Genomic DNA, 24,623 nt, shown 5'->3' on the forward strand with positions numbered 1-24,623 from the left:
TTTAATTTTAATGAAACCACTTTATCAATTATTTCTTTCATGGATTGTGCCTTTGGTGTTATATCTCAATATTCATTGCCATACCCAAGTCATTTAGGTTTTCTCCAACATTATCTAGGAGTTTTAGAATGTTGAGTTTTACATTTAGGTTTTTTTAATACATTTTGAGTTAATTTTGGGGAGGGGTATAAGATCTTTCTCTTGATTCTGTATTTTGCATATGGATGGTCCAGTTGTTCAGCACCATTTATTGAAAAGATTATCTTTGCTCCATTAAATTGTCTTTGTTCCTTTGTCAAAGATCAGTTGACTATATTTATGTGAGCCTATTTCTTGGCTCTCTGTTCTCTTCCATTCAGCTATTTGTCTATTTTTCCCCCAGCACAACACTATTTTGATTATTGTAGTAAGTTTAAAAAAATTTTTTATTTATTTCAGAGAAGAAGGAAGAGGGAGAGAGATATAGAAACATCAATGATGAGAGAGATTCATTGATCAGTTGCCTCCTGCATGCACCCTACTGGGGATCGAGCCCGAAACCCGGGCATGTGCCCTTGACAGGGATTTGAACCATGACCTCCTGGTTCATAGCCAACGCTCAACTACTGAACCAAGCTGACCTGGCAACTGTAGTAAGTCTTGACGTCTATTAGTGTCAGCCTCCAACTTTGTTGTTCTTCTTCAATATTGCATTGGCTATTCTGAGTTTTTTGCCTCTTTATGTAAACTTTAGTATGGGTTTATTTCTGCAAAATGACCTCCTGGGATTTTGATTGGAATTGAATTGAATCTATAGATAAAATGTAGAAGAACTGACATTTTGACAATATTGAATCTTCACACTTTTGACTCTTTTTTTTAAAAAAAGTATATTTTATTGATTTTTTACAGAGAGGAGGGGAGAGGGATAGAGAGTTAGAAACATAGATGAGAGAGAAACATTGATCAGCTGTCTCCTGCACACCCCCCACTGAGGATGTGCCCACAACCAAGGTACATGCCCGTGACCAGAATCGAACCTGGGACCCTTCAGTCCACAGGCCGACGCTCTATCCACTGAGCCAAACTGGTTAGGGCTACACACTTTTGACTCTTGATGTGTTCCTTTCTCTTCATTCGAATTTGAAGATAAAACCCTTTAAGTTCTTCTTCATAGGGCATATCACTTACTTTAATTTTGTCCACTGGTTTCCATTGATTAATTTGTTAGTCTCTTCTTTGTGCTACTGTTTAACACTCAACATTAAAATTCTCGCAGTTCCTTAAAGAAGTGCAGGAAGAATCTTTTTATTCCTTCTGATTTTGTTAGGGTACTGTTGAATCTACTTCCTTGCCCTTCCTGGACAACCTCTATCTTATTTAAATGACTCATATAAAGGCAGCATGTGGTACTGTAGTCCTGTATGGTTTGGGCTGAATTTCAAATCTACTGTTCATTAGTTATATGATTTCAGACAAGCCCCTTAATAACTGTAAGCCTCATTTTCTCCATCTTCAAAAAGGCAAAGGCATACCCGTCTGTCAGGGTTGTATTTAGTTAGAGAATATATTTCTTAAGCCCCTGTTAGGTGGTAATTGCTCAATAAATTATAATGCTCCTCTCTAGGCACATGCTTCAGAAAGACAAGAGAAAGATTTAACTAAAGTCCATAGTTTTCATTGGGGCTCTCGCTTTGTGTGGTACAGTTCTAGGATTTTGCTAAATGCATAATGTCACGTACCTACCAGTACACTCTCACAGAGAATAGTTTCACTGCCCTGAAATCTCCTTAGAGGGAGAAAGGTGATGAAAAGTTTTATATTCCAGGTTAAAAACTTGGGTTTTATACAGTAGGCTAGCAGTCTCCAACTATTTTTGTTCACATACCTTTAAAAGAATTTTGAAAAACTATGTAACCACTCACACATTACCAAGTTAACATCTACAGTTTTTCACCTGTGGTAAAATATGTACTTGCAAAGAATTTAATTTCTACCCTATTGGAACTATTGGACATTTTAAAATAAAACTTCTATCAACTATTTTAAGAATACTCAATGGAATCTAAATCCACAGTAATTTAATAAAACCATTATTCATTTAAATAATAATGAATAGACTCTCTGTCAAAAGCTGAAAAATTTACATTACTATTTTATTTTCTTGACCTGTACTTCCATCTCACTTCCTCATAGAATTTTTATGTGATATTTTTATAGTTAAAAGTCTTTAACTGTTTATCATACTTCTCTTCAACAAAAATGTAAGGAATTAATTGAAATTTTAAAATTATGAATTTTCTGTGACCCTAGGGCAATCTACTATAGTAATATTTGGGATCTATGAGAGTGTCCCTTTCTTCTGTGAAGTAAAAGGAAGGTTGTTGTGAATAAAGCATCGCTGTTAGCTGGATATTAATAAAGAGTTTATGTAGAAGAGAATTTGGAAATTGACTCCATTAAAACTATCCATTCAATTGCTAACTAAAAGAAACCAGTCTGAAGAGGCTATAGTGTATGATTCCAACTATATGACATTCTGAACAAGGCAAAACTATAGAGACAGTAAAAAGACCAGTGATTCCAGGGGTTGTATAGGGGGAGAGGAGTAAGTGAAGCGCATTCTTTAAAAATTTGTTAAACAAATGTATTTTCTGCTTCACGTTCTATGCTCCAGCAAGAACTGCTTGAAGTTCTATGTCATGCTTTTCCATGCCTGTTTGTCTTTATTGTCTTACTCTTTGCCTTCTTTGCCTCACTGCCTTCTACTCATATTTTAAGATGCAGAAGTCTCCATTGAAGAATTACTTATTATACCTTTACTTCATATTGTCTCAGATGCCTGTGTTTCATATGCTCCCTCACTACTCTCCTATAGTCTCCCTTATTACATGAACACATTTTTTTTTTGTAGTTAGGTTTTCTTTCCCCTCTGAAATTGGACTGGAAGATCTCTAAGAGTAGGACTTACATATTATCTTTGTCTTTTCAGCAACTGGCTATGTACTTCTCCTGGTAATAAGTTCATTTATTGGATAAATATTAATTATTGAATGAAACAAGGCAAAGTGGATTTCAATTGTTAGAAAGTTAATTCTTGTGCACAACTCTTTTGGGTCAGTTAAACTGTAAAAGGCTATTTTTGTTTTATGCTAGTTATTTTTCTGGCTTATGGTAAGGTTTCAGTAAGATTTCACATGAAGATAGGATTTTGAACTTAAAAATGAATTTGAGAACCACTCTTGTGCTAGAAAGAGCACACCATTGTGAGCAATAAGGGAAGGACTCTGGTTTTAACTCTGCTGCAAACTTCCCTTGTGACATGGGAAGTTAACCAACCTGGGAGTCCACTTTCTCAACTATAAAATGAGTTAGTGACCAAATTATTTCTGAAGTTGCCTTTATTGTGAATTTAACCAAGGGAGGAAATTTTAATAAAGCAAACATGATTATTCTTGGCTAAAAGAAAAAAAATATGACCTTGATTTATTTTCTAATCATTCCTACTGTGGATATTGTATGTGGCATATGTGTGTAATGCTGACCTAGTTCATATCATCTGCAAACATCATGGCTTAGAGTTTATCTTTAATCTGAAAAATATATAAAGTAAAATAATTATAATTATTTTTAATTATTTATAATTATAATTCTCATGATTAAAAACTAGTAGTAAATATAATATGTTGATTCATATAATTTAAGTTATGTTTTAGCTTTTTTCACCAAATACATAATTTGATCTTTATTAATATTATACTTTCCAGTGCATTTCTATAATTCTGGAACACAATATTTGTGTTCCATTACTCATTAGGATTTTGAACTAAAAAATGCAACCTTTTTCAATGAGGAGCATTCACAACTATGGCAGAAAATGCTTTTCTATATCTTTTGCTCATTCACAATATGTAGAAACTGTAGTAATTCAGTTTTGTGAAGCTTGATGGAATGATATTAAGTCTGACTTTTTTTTAAAATATACAGCTTCTTTTATTTTTATTTTTTAATTGTTTTATTGCTTAAAATATTACAAGGAGTATTACATATGTAGGTCTGACTTTTATAAAGGGTTTGAGATTATGTTGTTTGGCCAAAACAAAGGCAGTATTTCCTTTCTTGTCTTCCACCGTGCCCAGCCCCCCTTCTTTCCACCTGCTTGAGGAAAACGATTTCTTCAGACAAACCTCATAATTGCCCTTCTGTGCCTGATTTGGGCCTCAGGAAAGGCCCATAGCATCTGTAAAGCTGGCAGCAAAATGGTATTTCCAGGCAGGCACAGGGTTGCTGGGTAGTGAGCCAATCCCCAGCTTTGTCTGAGCAGCTGAGAACTTTGCCTGCGCATTACCACGGTGTTCAGTAACACAGACCTGTGCCATGAGCAAGTAAAGCCCGGAGCAAGTGTCAGGGTCAATATTTATAGACCACTACGTAGCTTGCCTTGCAAAGAGAGACAACGAGAGACGCGCACACAGAGGGCAAGGAAAGAAAGACTGCCGTGCAGGGGGACGTTCATTTCTAATGTTTGTTTTAAATTAAAAAAGTTCTTTTTAACTGTCAGGTTCAAACCTCTGCTGAATCATAACCATTTGCCGCTGAGCTATGACAAGAGAGGAAACAAAAAGTTAGACGAGCAAGCCTGCCCTAAGTGAGAAGGTAAGTAATTAGCCAGCTCAGTCTCGCTTTTACTCGTAAACTCCATCTCCCTGTTGACTGCTCTGCATCAGGGCGCATAGGGCTGTGCAGCGTGTGAACGCCAAGAGGGGGGCTGCCTGCTGTTTGAGACTGTTCTGGGTGGAGTGTAGTTTTGTGTGCTGTTCTTAAGAATGCTGTGTGCGTTCATAACACGCTTAAATAATGTGGGCAGTGGGACTAGGACGCCAATTTCATGGTGTGTCCTATCAGCAAGTTTCTGTTTCTTCATTCTGTCAAACTTGTGGTCTTCCTGTTGATAAATTCCTATTTGCTTTCTACCAGATTTAGAACATGAATATTAGTACATTTCAGTAGCCTGTGGTCTAGACATGGAGTAGGGGGAAATTCAGGTGAACATGTGAAGATGAAGTAGTAGACCTTGTCAAAATGCCCACACTCACGCCCCTCTGACAGTGCACCAGAGTGAAATGATGGTCCTTGTGGGAATAGAGAGAATGAGTGATGGAATCTAGGAGCAGTCTCCTTAATCCACGGGGCAGAGGACACCGCATGTAGGTGAGCTTCTCAGCTTGTCCAGTGACTTGTGAGATTGGTTCTTACAAAAGGCAATTCTCTACTAAAGATGTTGACTTAACATCCCTTACTCTACACATTCATAGTTTGTTTGTTCCATTCGTCACACATAGCACTTTTACACACGCTTCTGGGGTGCTCAGTGCTGGAGTATGTTCATTTAACATCATTGCTTTGCGTATCCCAGGTTAACACGAAGAGCAGTGGTGCTGAAGGGGGCAGAAAAATAGTTTCTGATGTATTGTCTGATTTAGAAAACTCATGGGATGTATAAGCCTATGTTCTATATCTACTACACATAGCTTGGAAGGTAACGATGTTGCTTTGCTGGAAGTACGGTGTTCTCTTGATGAGACTTATCTACTGATGTAGTGAAAACTTCCTTGTGGCTGTGAGTTTTTTTTTTTATTGTGGAAGATAAGCATGATCATGATTATTTAAAATTTTTAGGTTAGGTTATACATAGCAGATGATTACATAATTCCAAAGGATTTGACTTTGGGTGGTGGGCATACAAGGCAATATACAGGTCATGTATCATGGAAATGTGCACTTGAAACCTATAAAATCTTATTAACCAACGTCACCCCAATAAATTTAAAAAAGGAATTTCTGGATTACATATTTAAGTTAAAAACAAAATAATCTTAAAGTTGCTGTACAGCTTGACTGTGGGCCAAAAGACATACAAAGAAAAGCGGATACGCTGGCACAGGTTTGTGTTAGGGCTGATACACAGGAGCCAGCTCATTCTAAAGTGAGATAAACTCCAGAGCAGCAGCTGGAACAGGTCTGCATGTCATCAGATGAGGCCAGTGGTTGTAGAGCGTCTCTTCTGAAAATCACGTATAATTTTTAAAGTAATGCAAAATGTTTTAAAATCAATTTTATTAATTCAAAAATGCTTTAAGGCTAATCTAATATCTAAATTGAAACTATATTTTAACTTTCATTTAATGCTTGTTTTAGCCTCTGAATCAAGCTTTTCCTTTGTACTTTTTTAAGCTCTGCATACCAGTTTATTAATGAGTTTGATTTAGATTTTTGAAAATAATATATTTATTTTGAAAATGTAGCCATGATTGATCTAGAGTGGGCATTTCTTAATTAAATTTTTCATTTCTACTACCTCTGGGTAATATCTCATGATCAAGATTGTAAGTTCAGTTCTTAATTCAATATCTTCTATTTATTCACTTTATACATCGTATAAATATATGATATTGCTTGCTTATGCCTTTCTTATTGGTCTTATTTTTATTTCATCTGGTATGTTGTTTCTGAGGTACTGTGTGGAAATTTTTGGTGGAAACAGGCCAAATAAAATTACTTCAATAAAAAGAAACAAAAGAAAGTTGTCCCTTGAATTAAGAGAAAAAATATAAAATTGTGACATTGGTTGACAATGTCTAAAATGTAATATATTTTCATTGAAGGTTGGTTGAGCATAATAAAACTTGAAATGCCTTAATATATTTTGGCTTTAATGTTAATCTGATATTGGTTATTTATCACATTTGTAAATAACATTTTATATATAGATATATTATAAAAATGATACGAGGCCCTTTGTATCTTGTGCTAGCTATTGAAGCAAGATTAGTGAATTTAGCTTGAAATGTTAATTAAAGCTACCCTCCTAATGGATCTCACTGCCCCTAGTCTCATACTCTCATTCCATCTGCTGTATGACCCTTAAAGGGGTCAACCCCCACAACATGACCACTTCACTGTCCATGACCACTTCACTGTCCATGACCACTTCACTGTCCATGACCACTTCACTGTCAGGGAACTTGGTACAGTGAGTCTCTTCTTGATCCCACTGCTACTTTCATTCTGCAGTCACCTTTTGCTCTTCTTTCTGGGTTATTTTCTACATCTCTCTTGCCCCCATGAGAGTATTCTCCTTTTCTCTGCCTTATGCTCCAGCGATATTGAACATCTTATATTTCTCAAAACAATCCATACAGTTTTGCCCTTTCCTGAAGTATACTATGGTGCTCCCTATACCTTGAAAACCCCCTTTCTAGTCTCTGCCTTTCAATCATAATGAAGGCATCCGTCCCCCGCATCCCTGCTGGTCCACTGTCCGCCTCTGTGGTCTGGCCTCCTGTATAGACCCTCTGTCACAGAACTTTGAAAGTCTGATATGTTTTGTGTTTCTTTTTCAACACGAGACTGCAAGCTACTCGTAGCCAGGCTATAATTTTTTTTTTAATGTTGCTCCAAGATCTAGCACAGCACAGACACTCAGAACTTGAACTAAAGAAAAACTTTATTATGTTGATCTTAAACCGCCTTTTCTCTTTTTAAAATTTTATTTTTTTCTGTCATCATTTATCCCCTCCATGTCCTCTTCCACCTCCACCCCTGCAATCACCACACTGTTGTCCATGTCCATGAGTTTTCTCTCTCTCTTTTTTATTTTTTGCTCAATTCCTCCCCACCCCAACCCTCACCTGTCTGCCTGCTCTCTATTCACATGTCTTTATTTTGCTTGGTAGTTCAGTTTGAGTGAAATTCCACATATGAGTGAATCATATGGTACTTGTCTTTACCTGACTGGCTTATTTATTTAGCATAATAATCACCAGGTCCATCTATGCTGTTGCAAAGGATAAAATTTTCTTTCTTTTTATGGCAGAGTAGTATTCCATTGTGTAAATGTACCACAGCTTTTTTATCTACTCAACTACTGATGGACACTTAGGTTGCTTTCAAATCTTGGCTATTGTAAACAATGCTGCAATGAACATAGGGGTACATATATTCTTTCAAATTAGGGTTTCAGGTTTCTTTGGATAAATTCCCAGAAGAAGAATCACTGGGTCATAAGGTAGTTGCACTTTTAATTTTTTGAAGTAACTCCAGACTGCTTTCCACAGTGGCTGCACCAGTCTGCATTCCCACAAACAGTGCACTAGGTTCCCTTTTCTCCACATCCTTGCCAACACTTGATGTTTGCTGATTTATTGATGATAGCCTTCCTGACAGATGTGAGGTGATACTCGTTGTGATTTTAATTTGCATTTCTCTGACACTTAGTGACATTGAGTATTCTTTCATATATCTATTGGCCATCTGTACGTCTTTCTTGAAGTGAATATTCAGGTCTTTTCCCATTTTTAAAATTGGATTGTTTGTTTTTTTGGTGTTGAGTTTTGTAAGTTCTTTATAAATTTTGGATTATATCTTTTTGGTCAAGGGAAACAAAAGAAAAAATAAACAAATGGTAGTACAACAAAGGAAAGAGTTGTTGCACCAGCAAAGGAAAACATCAACAGAATTAAAAGACAAAACCACTGAATGGGAGAACATATTCGCCAATGATACATCTAATAAGGGGTTAATATATAGACTTTTATTTTAATATGCTTTTAAACTTTGATTAATTGGATTGCAGGAATGCCCCTCAAGTAGATGATAAGTGCTTTTGAAACAATAACAATGATTTAAATTTTTTATTTTGTTTCTCTTTCTACCACCAATCACAGTAATGGAAGACAGTGTTACACCTTTGAAAGGCCCAGAAAGAATTTCAGGAGATACTAGGTCCATCCTCATGTAGCTACAGAATTACAGAGTGGAATGGCTCCCACTGTTACTGATAAAAGTATATACTACCTAATTATATTTACTACTAGGGGCCCAGTGCACGAGTTCATGCACCTTGAAAGGAATTGTGGGCCATGAGGCTGCGGTAGGCACAGGGGCAGGTCTCAGCCCATCCTCTGCCCCCCTGCCCGGCCTCTCCCACCACAGCCCCTGGTCCCCTGTCTGCCAGCAGCCTCGCTCCCGCCCCTGCTCACCTGCTCCACCATCCCACCGTGGTCGAAGCCCGCCATGTTCCTCACATGGCCCCTGGTGGTCAGCGCACATCATAGTGACCGGTTGTTTGGTTGTTCTGGCTCCACCGTTCAGTCTATTTGCATATTAGCCTTTTATTATATAGGATTGTAGAGATAGTAAGGGATTTTTGAAGAAATAATAGAAAATCATGGTTTAAAAATTCTCAAACCTTAAAGGGGATATTTCATTTCAATTAGGAGAATTTGCTCCTCACAATAGAAATGTTGAAAGAAAAGGATGTCAGTGATTAAAAAAAGTACGTAAGAAACAGCAGCTGTTTCTTTTAGTTCTGATATTCAATAAAAACAAAATTTATTTTGCCTTTAATTGTGTTTTATTTTCCTACCATACATAAAATACTTACTTTGAATATGAAATATTTCATAAACCAGAAACAAATGTAAAGCTTCATGCACAATTTAGAGTGATTCACAACCTTTAATTTGATTATTTTTATTTCTTAGTGCATGCGACCAGCAGTTTCCACTACTGTTGAAACCTTATAAACCTCTCTCTGACATTGAATATGACTCTTTTGTTTGTTTAACCTTGAATTGTATCTGTCCTAGGAATGAAAACAAGATTGGTATTTTCATAGGCAAATGTAGTAGCCTTTTAATTTGCTTGGAGTGGATTATAATTCTATATAGAATTTCTCTTCAGATATTTTTCACCCATATAAGTATCCTGCAGTTAAATAGGTATGGAGAAGGGGACTTACCAAAGAGTTATAAGCATAAATTTTATGGAACTCCTGTCATATCAAATAATGTAAGCATTGTAAAACTGGAAGAACAGGGGTTCCTTTGGTTGTGGACATGGAAATGTACCTAGTTCCCATCAGCCAGTGATAAGAGAAACCCAAAGTTGCCTCAGTACTAAAAGATTACTATAAAAATAAAAATAAAAAGTAAGAACACTGCCACCAAGATGAGGTCAAAGAACTTTGTGGTTAGAATGAGGCATAAAGGATTTTGGCAGAACAATAAAGTCTTATTTTAATATTGTTAGCAGCCTAAGTTGCCAAAGTTTTTCTATAACTGCATATCATTGAATTCATAGAACATTAAAGGAAAAGAATAAATTAATCATGGATATGGAACCTTAAGCCTCTTCTACTTTAACTTTTATTTTATAGATATGAGCAAATGTGATATGGAGAGGCAATGTAACTTGTCAAATATTGCTTTTAAAAGAGCTATTTCATATTTTGATTAAAAAATTATATTTTATTATGGCTTTTTCTGTTTGTAATTGTTCTACTCTTTTTCTGCATATGGCATGTAAAGCTCAATTTGTCATATCTCTGTGTTTTGTGTTGTATTAGACACTTTTGCAGTGTTTCATAACTCCCGAAAGTTAAAGCTAATAATTACTGCCCCCAACTGGGATGGGGTACTTTTCCACTCCTCACCATAATATATATATACTGGCTTTCATGGCGTCCCCAGTGCTCTCTGGTAGTACAGTCAGATTTATGCCCCATAACTATACTCCTTTTTAGCAGAACATGGCAGATAATCCTGAAGCAAAAGACAGAAACTGAAAAAAAAGTTGACGACATCTAAGGGATTCCAACAGAGAATATATGGTTACGTTTTATTTTATAACTTTGTTTTTAAGATGATTCTTTGTTCTAATTAATGGTTGGAAAACTTCTCCATTAAAGCAAAAATCAAAGAACCAAATGTGCTTTTGCAGAGTACATTGACTTTCATCTAGGGTTCTTTAAATAATGTAAGTAATTAAAGGGGCAAGGAAGGTCAAAACAAGCTTGTTTTGTATGCGTCAACTTCTAGTAAGATTTGGCTCCGTTATTTCTGTTCCCACCACTCCCTCCCCCCTCAAAATGAGGTTCTTTGGTTCCTTTAATTCTTATAAATATTAAGATCCCTGAAAAAAAATCCCACTTGTATATCTAAAGATGAAATAATTTTTGAGCAAATAGCTGAAGGTTGTTCTCAACCTCAGGCTATGATTTCTCTATCTTCTGTTTCCTCCTCCCTCAATTCAAAAATCAAAGTGACCATCTCAATCAATGGGAAAAGTCTGATGAACCCTTAGTGGACATTTTTCCTTAGACTGGTACTTTGCACTTCAAGTATATATCACCTATCTTTGCAAACTCTTCCCTGCTAAGAGATTTATAATTTTAAATCTTTCCTAATAAGATAGAGGAAACTGATATTTTATTTAATTACTAATGAACTTGAATCTGATGGCAGTATTAGTTACTAATATTTTATTCTTTATCATTGATCTACTTATATGCTTACTCTTTTTTCGGAGCTGTATTTCTCTTGGGTTAGAAGAATCTTTTTTGGTAAATCAAGGATCTTAATTCTTTAAAGTTCTACTTTTTAAGTTTGTTTTATACATTTTAAACATTAAATATGTTTTGAAATATATTTATAAAACCTAATCAATATATTCTTCATAGCCTTTCAAACTTTAAAAGCTCTTTTCTATCCAAAAATAGGAAAAAGTCTTTTTTACATTTTATAGCTTAATTTATTCAACTCTCAATGCTATGATTCACATGGACTTTATTAAACAAGTGCTTCAGTACTTTTGTTGAATTATTATTCCCCTTTCCCCCATTTTTTGTTGAAGTCACCTCTATATTGTATCCTGTGCTGCAAATTTAAATCTTCGTGTTACCTCTCAAGTTGTTTTGCATTAAAATTTTTATCTCTATGGACTAAAAGTTCATGTTTCTTGTGAAATGAAATTTAAGCATTGGAACATGTTAAAGTGTTGTTGGATTTAACTTGGCATGCTCCTTGAAATTACTGTAGACAGGAGGCTGTGTATATTACTTATGTTAAAACAGACCTAATAAGAATATGATTCTGTGTGAGTAAGAAATTATGCATTAATAATAGCCACCATTTATCAAGGTTTCTAGATACATATATGGCATTAAACCAAGTACTTTATATGATTTCATTTAATCCTTGTAACAGACCCTTGAATGACTTATTCTGATTTCCTCTTTTCAGAATAAAGAAACTGAGACCCCCACATGTAAAGTAGCTTGATCAGCCTCACATAGCTAGTAAGTGATAGGGTCAGGATTTAAAGTTGGACCTGGCCAAAGTCCATCTCTTAGAGAAGCATTGCCAAAACCAGAAATTATGCTTTTCTCCATAAGTGATAATAGATGTGGGTCAGATGGCAAAACCCTTCTTAACTTGGGTCCATCTGTGAAAAAATGAGCTCAGGAACAATGACGGTCAGAGTAAATAGACAAGTCAGTGGAATCGGTGCTATAAAGAGGCTGGTATTATTGGGGATCAGCCCCGAAGATGCCAGAATCTTAAAATGGCAAGGAGTAATCCCATGCTTTAAATCAGTGTGAAAGATGCTAAAAAAGAAATCTTTCAACTTCTTCAAATGTTAGTACCCCTATTGGTTGTATCATTTCTTCCCTTTGGAATCAACTCAGCCTTCAGTTCTGCCTCATATGCTTCACACACAGCACCATTCCCTCCCTCACACATCTGCTCATGACCTGGGCAGGAACATTGGCACGGACCTGCCACGTCATCAGGGAGTGACTGTGCCTTCTGGGTCCCTGTTTCTGGAACTACACGTTTCATTCCGGGGAGAAGTGAGTCTACCTGACTGGCATCCTTCATTCTCATCTCTATTTTCAGCTCCTCGGTTGAGAGATTCAGTTGTTGCTGTGCTACAGAGCTTTGGTGTTTAAAGCAGAGAGGGAATTGTGGTATCATTAGATCTCAGTACATATATACTAATTGGTTACCTTGAAGACATAAAAGAGGAGAGCTTAATCTGCTGTGAATGGACATACCTCATAAATATAGTTTTTGTTTGTATATGTATGGGTGTGTGTGTGGGGATCCATGTAAAAATTTATAGAAAGACATAATTGCAATCTTGTTTGTTATACATTTGGCCACCATGAAGTTATTTGTTTTGTTTTTCATTGAACTCAAGGCAACCTATTTTGCTTAAAGATAATCCAGGACTTTTTTCTTCTTGGGTCACTCTGCCCTTCGTAGATATGTTCATATATCTGTGGTAAGATTTACACTACACTTTGCTGGTTTTTTTAGCTTATAGCCCTGCCTTGGAAGTAATTATACTTTTTGTGTTATTAGTTAGAAAAGTATGAATCCGTCAGTATATGTACTAATTAACAGTCTTAAAAATTTTAAAGAGATTATTCATGTTATTTATCCTTTTTTCTATAATTTCTTTTTAGTTTCCAGCTTTATTATATAGATGAGTAGAACTGCCCAGTGCATAGTTGGAATATTATTCCATATATGATTTCCTATATTAATTTCCCAGATAAATGTTTGCTTTTTCTATATGTAAAATTCACTTCACTAAGAGTCTCTCTCTTTTCCATTTCTCTCTATACCAGCTTTAACTTCATCAGTAAATCAATATCTCATTATTCACAGTACTAGTTTAGCTTATTGACCTTGAAATTTACTTGTCTGTTTATTGTCAGAGCTTGTTGACAAATTGAACTTGACAAGAATAGAGAAGGAAATCATGGTGACTTAGAACACACTGTTCTACTGAAGTAATTCACCATTCTTGAAATGTGTATTTTTTGTTTTTTGTTTATATTAGTCAACAAACAATGAGTATAGTCTTTTGTAATCCTTTTAAATTATTATTATTATTTTTTTAAAAATATATTTTATTGATTTTTTACAGAAAGGAAGGGAGAGCGATAGAGAGTTAGAAACATCGATGACAGAGAAACATCGACCAGCTGCCTCCTGTACACCCCCCACTGGGGATGTGCCCGCAACCAAGGTACATGCCCTTGACCGGAATCGAACCTGGGACCCTTGAGTCCGCGGGCCGATGCTCTATCCACTGAGCCAAACCGGTTAGGGCCTTTTAAATGATTATTGACTAGAGGCCTGATGTATGAAAATTTGTGCAAGAGTAGGCCTTCCTTCCCTGGCTGCCGGCACCGGCTTCCCTCTGGCACCCGGAACCCAGGCTTCCCTCCTCTGGCCGCCCTCAGGCACCTGGGACCCGGGCTGGCTTCCTTCTGGCCCTGGCTTCGTCAGGAAGGATGTCTGGAATGATGTCTGGTCTAATTAGCATATTACCTTTTTATTATTATAGATAGAGCCCTGACCAGGTAGCTCAGTTGTTAAGAATGTCATCCCAGTACGCCAAGGTTATGGTTCCATCTCTGGTGAGAGCATATACAGGAATCAATCAATGAATGCATAAATGAGTTAAACAACAAATCAATGTTTCTCTCTCTTCCCCTCCCTTCCTCTCTCTCTAAAAAAGCAATCAATAAAAAAATATTACTGGTAGAAATAGACAATTACTTTGAATGGCATTTTTTCTTGTGCTGTTGTGACAGTCTAAAGTAGATTGGTTCTTTAAGCTCCTAAAGCACAATGTCAGCTTAAAGTACGTCTACGAAAACCATGTGTTCTTAACTAGGGGAGCTGATTTTGTGGTCAATTTGAAGCCATTCTTATACTTCATGTTTCCCCTAGTAGAAAAGAAATGTGATATTTATGCTAACATGATTTCAATTTCTTAATAATCCAAACTGCATATGGTATGCTCCAGAGGTTGAAAATCATTTTTTTTAAAGTTTTGGTTAGATTTTAATGAAATATTTTCTGTGACATACATATGTTTCTGTTTACTAACTGTATATCATCAGTAGTATTAATTGATGCTCATAGAGACTAAAGCATGCACCAGATCAAACACTGGTTCACAAACATTATAAGGCATGTAGAACACACAGATGGCCACTTGTCCTTTGTGTTTCTGTCCTGCGCTTACCGTATGGCTCCTCACTTCTACACTGGACAGTTCAACAAGCAGGCTGACCTGGGATGACCTGGTGGACAGCAAAGGATCGACCCCGTCCATCCAGGAGCCATGCAGGCTATCAAACCCCAGCCCCCAACCCTGTTACCATCGTCCTTTACCGGCTCGCTCGTCTTCCCTCATCTTCTTCCTTTGTTTCCTGGTTATTTTTTTATTTTATTCATAAGTGTCTGTTGCATCTTAGCCAGTTACATATCATACCAAGTTGTGTGGTTGATTTTTTTTAAAAAACTTTAACTTTTCTATCTTTTTTCTTCCATTTGTCACCCAATTATATCAGAAAAGTCTTTTTTGGTACAATTTGAAGGAAATCTTTGTGATTTTAATGGAAATATTAAATGCCTGAAAGTAAGAAAAAAACTTGTATCATAAAATGTTAAAGTGCAGTTAGTATCTTTCACAATTTTCCTAAAGTCATTTTCTCTCTGATTTCATAATTAATGGTGACTTGGTCAACATTATGCCATGGATTTGTATATAGGACAAGAATCTCGTTTATCCTAGTCATTCTGTGAACTGTTTCTTTTTTATTACTCTTATTTTAAAAATGAGGAGTAAATTCAGGGAGGTTAAATAATCATGGCTAAGATCACAAAGCTTGGAAAGTAGGACATGTGGGATTGGAACCCAGTTCTTTCTGATTCTAAAAACTTTGCAGTAGAGAGTATGGTTTTCTTTTGAGGTAGGTAATTTCACTTTCCCACTTCTATGCATTTGTAACTGTTTCAGACCTTGCATAGCAGTGCAGGCCACTTTCCAATGTAACCGAGGTCCAAACCAGGGGGCTGCAACTTTATTCCCTACAAGGAAGACGAGGCTCTGTTGTTACTTACAAACAGAAAAAGTAAATCTTAATTATTCTCCTTTCATTCCTTTTCTCACTTCTGTAACCCTTTCAAGGTTCATTTATGTAAAGAGATAACAAAACAAATACTTAGGAAAGTATGTTATTTCCAAATAAATCTACTCTTTCTCTCAAATGTGTTTGTGGCAGGTAAATCTTCAAGTGTAATCGCTACACTCTTTGATTTCAGTTAGACTTAATCGACTTTCTCATTAGTTATAAATCACACTGGGATGAGTTACATGGTAGGTTAAATGTTTTTCCTTTTCCTTGCTGTTTTCTAGGAGCTTTATTAGAAATTATGTGGGGCAGGAAATAACATTTAAACAAATATAATTTATTTTTAGACTAGTTAAGAAACTTTAAAAAAAAAGACCATATGGAAGAAAGTAAAATAGTAGGTAAAAATGACCTTTAACAATTATTGATATTTTTCCATGACCATTCTAGCCCCATATTTGTAATATGAAATTAATATGTAATTTAATGTTGTTATAAATTACTAGAGGCCCGGGTCAGGCCAACAAGGGGGAGGGGACGCAGGAGGTTGGCTGACTGGCCCCGCCCCCTGGTCAAACTCCTGGTCGAACTCCCAGTCGAGGGACAATTTGCATATAAGACTTTTATTATATAGGATAATTCCTATTTGTAATTTTTAAAGCATTTTCACACCCATCTCTCTTTTGACTTTTTGCTCACCAAATGTTCTGAAGCAAGGATATGCATTTATGAATGGAAAAATTAACATAAAGTGAGGGTGGGATGAAGATCCCAGACTGGAAAGCTAAGAGTTTTGACCTTACCAGAATAGTTACTCACTCAATGAACTTAATTGTAATATGTGAAAATATAGGAAAATAAATATGTAATTATGTTAACCCATAGCAGACACTAGCAGAAGTAATGAGTAGCAGGTGCAAGTCATTTAAGAAAAATAAATTATGAGAGTGTTAATACTGAGAACATTTTATGAATTTAATTTGGTTGTTTCTGAAACTATGAATTTAATATGATTATAGTGGCAGAACACCTAAACTGAGCTTGTAGGAGTCCAGTTGGAGACTCACTGATTTATCACATAAAAATTCTTAATCACTATATAGTGTAGTAGTAATATTTTCCTAAAGATTTTCATAGAAGTGTTGGTATGTCGATAAAGCATTTATAAGGAATACAGGCCAGTTTAAATAAACTACTGAATGTCGTCTTACTCTATATGGGGTAAAATGCGGACAGTATGATGATGATGAGTTATATGAGCTATGTAAAAAGTCATAAAATTTGAATGGAGTGCATTTATCAAATTGTTTTTCTTTTCCTTTCACTCCTTTTCTTTCTTCTCTCTCTCTTTGTTTGTTTATTGATTTGAGGGGGGAAAGAGAGAGAGAGAAACATTGATTTGTTGTTCCACTTATTCTTGTATGTGCACTGACCAGAGATCGAACCCTCAACCTTGGCTTATCCCCGTGGTTGGCAAACCGCGGCTCGCGAGCCGTGGTTTGCCGAGCCGCAGTTTGCCGACCACTGGCTTATCCTAACAAGTCTCTAACCAACTGAGCCCCCTAGCTAGGGCTATTTCTTCTCTTTCTTATCATCTGTAATGACATGCTATGGGATTCAACTTTTCAATGCATCCATCCATGGCAGACACCACCAGTCCATTGGTTTTCTCTCCTTTGAGTCCCAGCGAGCCTTGAATCTGAGCTTCCACTGAAGAATCAGTGATTAGTTATTTGTACTGAAAATTCAAATTGAATCATACTCACCTCATTTCATTAGCAGAAGCAGATTCTGCATGGAATAAAGACTTAACTATGAAAAAAGATACTTTAATATATTTAGAAAAAGATTTATTATTGTAGGGTAAGATAAGAATTTATTTAACTAGACGTAAACAGAGGACACAATAGGAAAAAGATTAATACATTCAACAACATTAAAATGAAAAACTTAGAATGGATTTTTTAAGACTTGTTTGTCAGCTAGTGTACTGTTTGACTGAAAGCTGTCTAGGCTGCTGTTTTACTGCAGTAAGTATTTAATTATGTGTAAGAGTTTTCATCTGTGACCTAGAGTGTACATGAAGACCCCCGACAGTCCAGCTTTTGTATAAGAACACATTGTTGCACCTGCAGTGCTGTAGACACTGTGGTTGTTAGCTGCACCTTCTTTTCTTGCACAGTTTCTTCTTCCTAAAGGAGAGGTCATAGTAGGTTAAAGTTGATTTCATGGAATTGAGGAAATAGGATATTTAAGAAGTATTTATGGTGTATATGGCAAGCTCAAGCATCAGTGTTCAAGATAACCTTATTATCTACTTTGATAATTTATTTGATAGAGTCCTAAGATTTTGATAAGTAATTAAAAGGGTAGGCTCTGAAGTTAGAGAGCTTGAGCTCTCAGCCTTCCTCTACCACCAAGTAATTGCATGAACTTTAAAGACACGAGTTAACTTTCTGGGGCCTCAGTTTCCTTTTCTTGAAAAGTGGGATTTTGCACTTGGGAAGAGTCCCTCTCTTGGTATGGAGAATGGGTGAACAGAATGAGACCTAATGAAAACGTTGACTTAAGACTGAGGCAGAAGGCTGGAAGATAGGGGGAACGATAAAGACTTTTTAAAAAGCAAAAACCAATTAGTAGGGAACAGGAATAGTGACAAATACTCACATGTTGTCTGACCTGGGCTGGTATGGTTTATCAAGATAGAAAATATAGCAAGGGCTTGTTTTAGAGCGGCGGTTCTCAACCTGTGGGCTACGACCCCTTTGGCGGTCGAACGACCCTTTCACAGGGGTCACCTAAGACCATCCTGCATATCAGATATTTACATTATGATTCATAACAGTAGCAACATTACAGTTATGAAGTAGCAACGAAAATAATTTTATGGTTGGGTCACAACATGAGGAATTGTATTTAAAGGGCCAGAAGGTTGAGAACCACTGTTTTAGAGGAATTGTTGGTACATCTCCACGTGTAAATAGTCATCTCGTACTTGGAAAGTAATACGCACCATCATTCACACGGCTGTGATTGTGTGCCTGCACTCTGTGTCTCTCCTGAAGACTGTTTACATACATTCCCGCGGATGGTTGTTCATTGGTGTGTTTTCTGCTCCTGCTGGGGTAAGTCCTTGCAGGCCCTGAAGCAGTGCCCTCTCTGTTTTGGAGAAACATCCTCAGTTATCCACTCTATTGCAACCAGTTTTCTCTAACAACCGCATCATCTAGGGCCTTATTTTGATGATCTTCCCTTTCTTTTTAGTGTCTTGGTGGACTTTGCTCTCAGAATCACCCCAGTTCAGAAAACAATTTCAATACCGTTGAACTTCAATAACAATGGAGTTAACATCTCTGCTCCTCAGAAATTACTTGGTCCAAATGAAGCTTCATTAGACCAGCCCTTAGACCAGCTCTTTAAACTCCAGGGCACTGAAAGCAACGGAGAGTTCTATACCCACGTACTCCAGAGCAATGGCGTGTCTTTACGTTAGGGCTCTAATAAGAAAACCACTCAAGTATTTAGTAATAGTGTTATGCCCAGAGTTAGGGGTCCCCAATAATCAGCCACCAGGGAGCCTTTTCCGATGCAAAAGCAAAGAGTCTTTATTCATACCCGGGTTTGGCTCCCAGCCTATTTCCGACACAGCGGCGAGACGAGAGAGAGAGAGAGAGAGAGAGAGAGAGAGAGAGACAGACACCCGGGAGAACAAAGGTTATATAGGGCTAGTCATTTGGGTGGGCTTAGGTAAGTGACGTGAGTTACAGAGATTGGTCACTCTGGTCAGGGTTTTTCAGCAGGGTCTTACAGCACAAAGGTCAGGAAGTGACCAGCACATTCTGAGGCTTGAGTCGTACCCCACTATAGCCTTATTAGGACCTTAGCTGCATTCCTGGAGCTTCATTGGTCCACTCAGGTGGTGGTTGGGGGAGTTAGGACAGTACTGGCATTCTTGTGGTCACTCTCAGAAAAGGGAGGGGGCTTAGGCTGAGGGCCCAGCCCTACAAGACAAGATGGAGGAGAGTTCTTTGTCCTTTCAATAGCTAAGGAATATTTGCTTAATTGTAAGTTTTGGTGTCCATATAGATCAAAGTTGTGTTAGACTTGTAACATCTTATGTGATAGACTAGGGTCATCCTCAACAGCTATCAGGGATAGTGTATGTGTTCAATGTCGCATCTTCTGTATATAATCTTTCTATCATTTAGGAATTGCATTTGGATGCAAGTAATGGAAACTGGAAATAACGGTAGAAAAAGAGAAGTTTATTGCTTTTTCATATAAATAAGTACAGAGGTAGGCAATCCAAGGAGGGTGTGGCAATTCCATAGACATCACGGATCTAGTCCCTAGCACGGGGCTTCCATCTTCAAAGGCACATGATGGTCCTTGGTTGCTATTGCTGTTCCAGCTGTCACGTTCAATTTTTAGGCAGCAGGACAGAAGGAGAGATGAGGGATAGGTCATATGGGTAAACCTCCTACTCAAGTACCTTCTGGTAAGCAGCGATTCAAGATGTCCCACCTCTGGTTACATTTCCTGGCCAGCTTTTAATCAGATGACCACATCATGGTCTTTTAGTTGGTTATATTGCTGCCCTGAAAAACCAGGATTCTGTTGCCAAGGAAGAAGGGAAGAATGAATAATGGGTGATGACTAGATTTTTTTTGGCCTCATATATTCTACTTAAGATATTGGTGGAAGTATTTTATAGGTAAGTAGAAAAATGGACGTTACTCTTTCTTCATAAATTTGATGTGCAGGTGCCCTATCCTGAATTATCCCTGGTGGGTAGCTTTAACATTCATTAGCATTCTAAACTGAGAAAACAATTCTACTTGTTTGTTCTTAACACATAAAGTTAAAATGCAAGGTTCCATGTAGAGATTAGAATAACTATTCCTGTTAATATGTTAGATATTGAGAAACTCAGGGACCAGCTAAAGAAGTCTGTGTTTCAAGGTACAAATATGTTCAGAATCTTAGGTCTGCCCAAGGAAAGCTATGTGTTTTAGGCAGGAGAAAATGAGGCAATAATTTGTCAAAAGACACAAATGAATAAATTGAATTATTTCAATAATTACAGGGTTTATGAATCAAAGGGAAATTGATTCTTGATATATTTGATTCATTTGCAGTCTTAAGTATAAACATTTAACCTAGCCATCAGACAATTTTATATGACTCTACCTAGGCTGCTTCTAATTAATATTGATTTTGAATTAATATTAGTTTACAACAGTTATTTTTGGTACTTTTCCAGCTGTGTAAATACCCTTATTGCATAAACAGACTAAATTTAATCACAGAATTTACTGTGCTAGCAGTATTTATAACTTCATTGTGGGCCCAATGTTTTAAACATCTGTCCTTCATTTACTATATCTTTTATAGACTTTTATAACACAGGCTGAATTATGAGTATTTACACAAAGATAGCACAATAGTACTTGGAGGAAAGAACAAAATTTCTGAGAAAAGAGTTTCTTTATAATGAACACTGTTTAGGTTAGTAACGCTGACTCCCATAAAAGCAAATAGGGACCGGTCTGAAATAAGTAAAGAGCATTTTTAAGAGAGCTCCTGGAAGACTACATTTTTATAATATTAAAAATGTCGAAATCAGGTTTTAAAGGGGAGAGTTATGTTGCTGGTTGTTATTTTTAAATGTCTTTGTCTTGTGTTAAAACCATCATGCAGCTTTTCCATTAAGTAACAAGTTCTTCAACCGAAGTAACATTGTATGGCCTGGGGAGAATTAGGAAGGTGTACAAAATAGAGGAACAGAGTTAGTAAATAGGATTTTCAAAAGTGATTTTTCCCCCCCATCCACCAATGGGAGACAATATCTGTCCAGTTTGGTTATGTAAAAGTCGTAGAATTTTATGTTTATAGTTAACTTTTAAGTTCCAGCCCTGCAAGGCTCCTCATGTATTTCCTCCAACTGATTTTATTTTGGATAAAATAATTTTTATCTGATTTTCCTTTGAGAAAACATAGACATTTGCTCCTTGGCTGCCTGACAGGTACGGCTGAGCACTAAAGGGCCCACGTGCATTAGGCACATGAGACAGCCCGCCCCACACAGAGATGCCTCCCAGGCTGGCTGTTTGTCCTCTGCGAGAGGCTGACCTGTATGAGAAACGAGGACTGAGACTGCCCTGCTCCTCAGGATCTCACACATACGGTATAGCTAAGGGAGCAAGCAGTGTTCGTAAGGATGATTGAAGAAAATCAGGAGATGTAAACTTCTGGCACAGAACCACTGGTGCATGGGAATAGAAGCAAATAGTAAGGGCAAAGAGGTGGTGGATTTGGAAGAGACGCTGTGTGAAGTTATCACCCTGCATTGAACTCTGGATGTCTGTTGCACTTGTATTCTATATTATAAGATTAGCATTTTATCATAGTGTTTTGTATTATATATCTGCTTACATATGTATATATTATTTTCCCTAAATAGATGGTGGGTTTTCTGTGGAAACTACTATCTTTTACTTCTTTGGGATCTTCTCTAGCATCTAGCATCGTCTCAGATACTTTATTAGCCTAAAATACAGATATTTAGCTGGACCTGGGTGGTAAATTCGGTTAGTCATGGTTCCTTGGTTCAGAGTTTTGAGGATTCTGAGGCTATGTCTGTGTCAGTAGAAAACAACTGAGTGATCAATTTGCCAGGGACTCTGATTTATATATTGTTATATATCTGGAGCTTAGAGTGGTGCCTGACAGTTATGTAAGTACTAAATCAATATTTGTTAAATGAATGAATAAATGATTCTGTAATAGTTGAGAGAGAAAAAAGAATGGCAACATTTTTGCATCGTTACTAAATTAACGCTAAAGTACCTTCTAATTCTAAATTCTATGATTCGTATTTGTTAATTCAGCAAATGTTATATCAGCATCCAAATTCAGAAGCTGGAGTATCTTAAAATTAATAGACTCTGTCCCCAAAATATAGGTTCCAGGGTAATAAGAATAAGTTAATAAAGATTATCTTTTCTGAGTGTTCAGTACCATGATTTAAGAAGCAATGAAAAAAATCGCACCTATATTAACTTGATTAATATGTTTAAATTTTAATATTATGCTAAAGTCTAACTAATATGCAACTAGTTAATTGAGTGACGTTCTTCTTCAATTTACTTGCAGTTACATAGAGTGAAAGCTTACTAACCTGCCTGTGGATAAGGTTCAGGGAAGACTGAGTTCAGTGTTCTATGTGAGCACAATCGTATTAGACCATTTACCTGATTTCATCATTTAACATCAGCATCCTAGAAGAGACTTTCTACATTTTCAATTGAAATCCTTTACACATAAAGTGGATTCCTGGAGATCAAGTGATTAGAATTGCAGATATTTACTATCAGGGTTAACTAGTGCTCCGATCTCCTGACTTTAAAACTGATGCCTTTTTGAAATGTCAGTATTTCCCAGTGATTTTTCTCCTACATATTAGTTAAAGTAGATACTCTGTTAAAGAACAAAATGGCTATGTGCTACCCAGAGTGTCATCCATGAGGGTTGTGTTGGCGTGGGGATACAGTGGGCTCTCTAGTACATGTGAGAAGGCGCAGCCAGAATAGTGGCCTTCAAGATAGTCTCTGGACCGCTAAAAGGTCTCCAAAAACCTTTCAGGGCATGTGTGAATTCAAAACTCTTTTGATAATAATACTGAGATGATACTTACCTTTTTTACTGCGCTCATTTTCTCTGATGGTTCAGAAGCAGCGGTAGAGAAAACTGCTGGCATCTCGATGCCAACCAAGGTAGTGGTGGCAGCAGGTGTACTGTTCACCATTGTGTTCTTTACTCTCACACCCTTGAAGAAAAAAGAAAAATGAACTTTTAACCTTAAAATGTCCTTCATAAAGTAATGAAAATTATCAACTTATTAAATCTCAACTCTGAGTACATACCTTTTTAATATGCTGTGTGATGAAATGAAGGTATGCCTCGCCCTTTCACTGCCTACTGAAGATACTGCACACTGCAAGTAAAACAGTTTTACTCAAGGAATCGTTGTTGAACTAATTTCTTTTTCATGGGTCAATATTTTTAATAAAAGAATGACCGACAGACTAATTATGGCAATTTAGGCTTGAATATTTTGTGCACATGTTCTTAAAAATGAATGAAGTGAGCCTATCAAGGAAAAAATTGACAGTATTTGTGCTGCTGATATATTTTGAGCTTTCAAGTAAAAATTCAAGTAAGTCCAGTTCTGGAAAACTTGTCATTGCCACCATGAGCTTGAGAGTATCCAAATATGTAAAATATCTTTTTTTCTCTTAAAAAATTTTTTCCTTACATTTTACATTTCAGTATAAACTCAAGTTCAGAAATCCATCCCTTTTTTCTTCTAATGTCAAATGATTTTTGCCTAGTTAGTTCAGGATTACACATTGTACCATAAATGAGGAAATATAATAATTTAATATTCATACTACTGTATTTATCACTGTATTTATTTAGTTACCAGATTGATTAATTTGTTTTTCTTTGATGTGCCATTTTTATGATATTGGTGCTGATAGTAACAGATGTGATTTCTTTTTGTTATTGCATAAATAAATGTGTTAACTCTTGCAAGTTCTTCATGAGTCAGTAAAAATATTATTTTTGTCATTTATTGATATTTTCCAAGTGATTGATGCATAATATTATAATGGATAAAATATTTATTTCAAGTTCCTGGAAGTAGAATGCTTTTAATGTAGCAAAATACACATATTTTATTGTTAGGATCAGATTTGACATCGCAATTAAATTTTAAGAAACTACTCCATGTTGAGTTTTGGTGTAGTACCAAGGAAGAGCATCCACAATATCTGAACGGCTATTGAAATATTTAACC

General features: G+C 36.5%; 1 protein-coding gene across 1 annotated transcript in view; it reads left to right on the top strand.

Moving 5' to 3' along the window:
* The window catches only part of BMPR1B (bone morphogenetic protein receptor type 1B), a 208,213-nt gene that overhangs the window by 52,148 nt on the left and 131,442 nt on the right, over positions 1–24,623 (top strand). Inside the window, exon 2 of the mRNA XM_006084635.3 lies at positions 4,541–4,635. The gene's annotated coding sequence lies outside the window, so the exon portion shown is untranslated. The remainder of the gene's footprint in view (positions 1–4,540; positions 4,636–24,623) is intronic.

Source organism: Myotis lucifugus, unplaced genomic scaffold (assembly GCF_000147115.1).
Source record: "Myotis lucifugus unplaced genomic scaffold, Myoluc2.0 scaffold_12, whole genome shotgun sequence".
NCBI classification, from domain to species: domain Eukaryota; kingdom Metazoa; phylum Chordata; class Mammalia; order Chiroptera; family Vespertilionidae; genus Myotis; species Myotis lucifugus.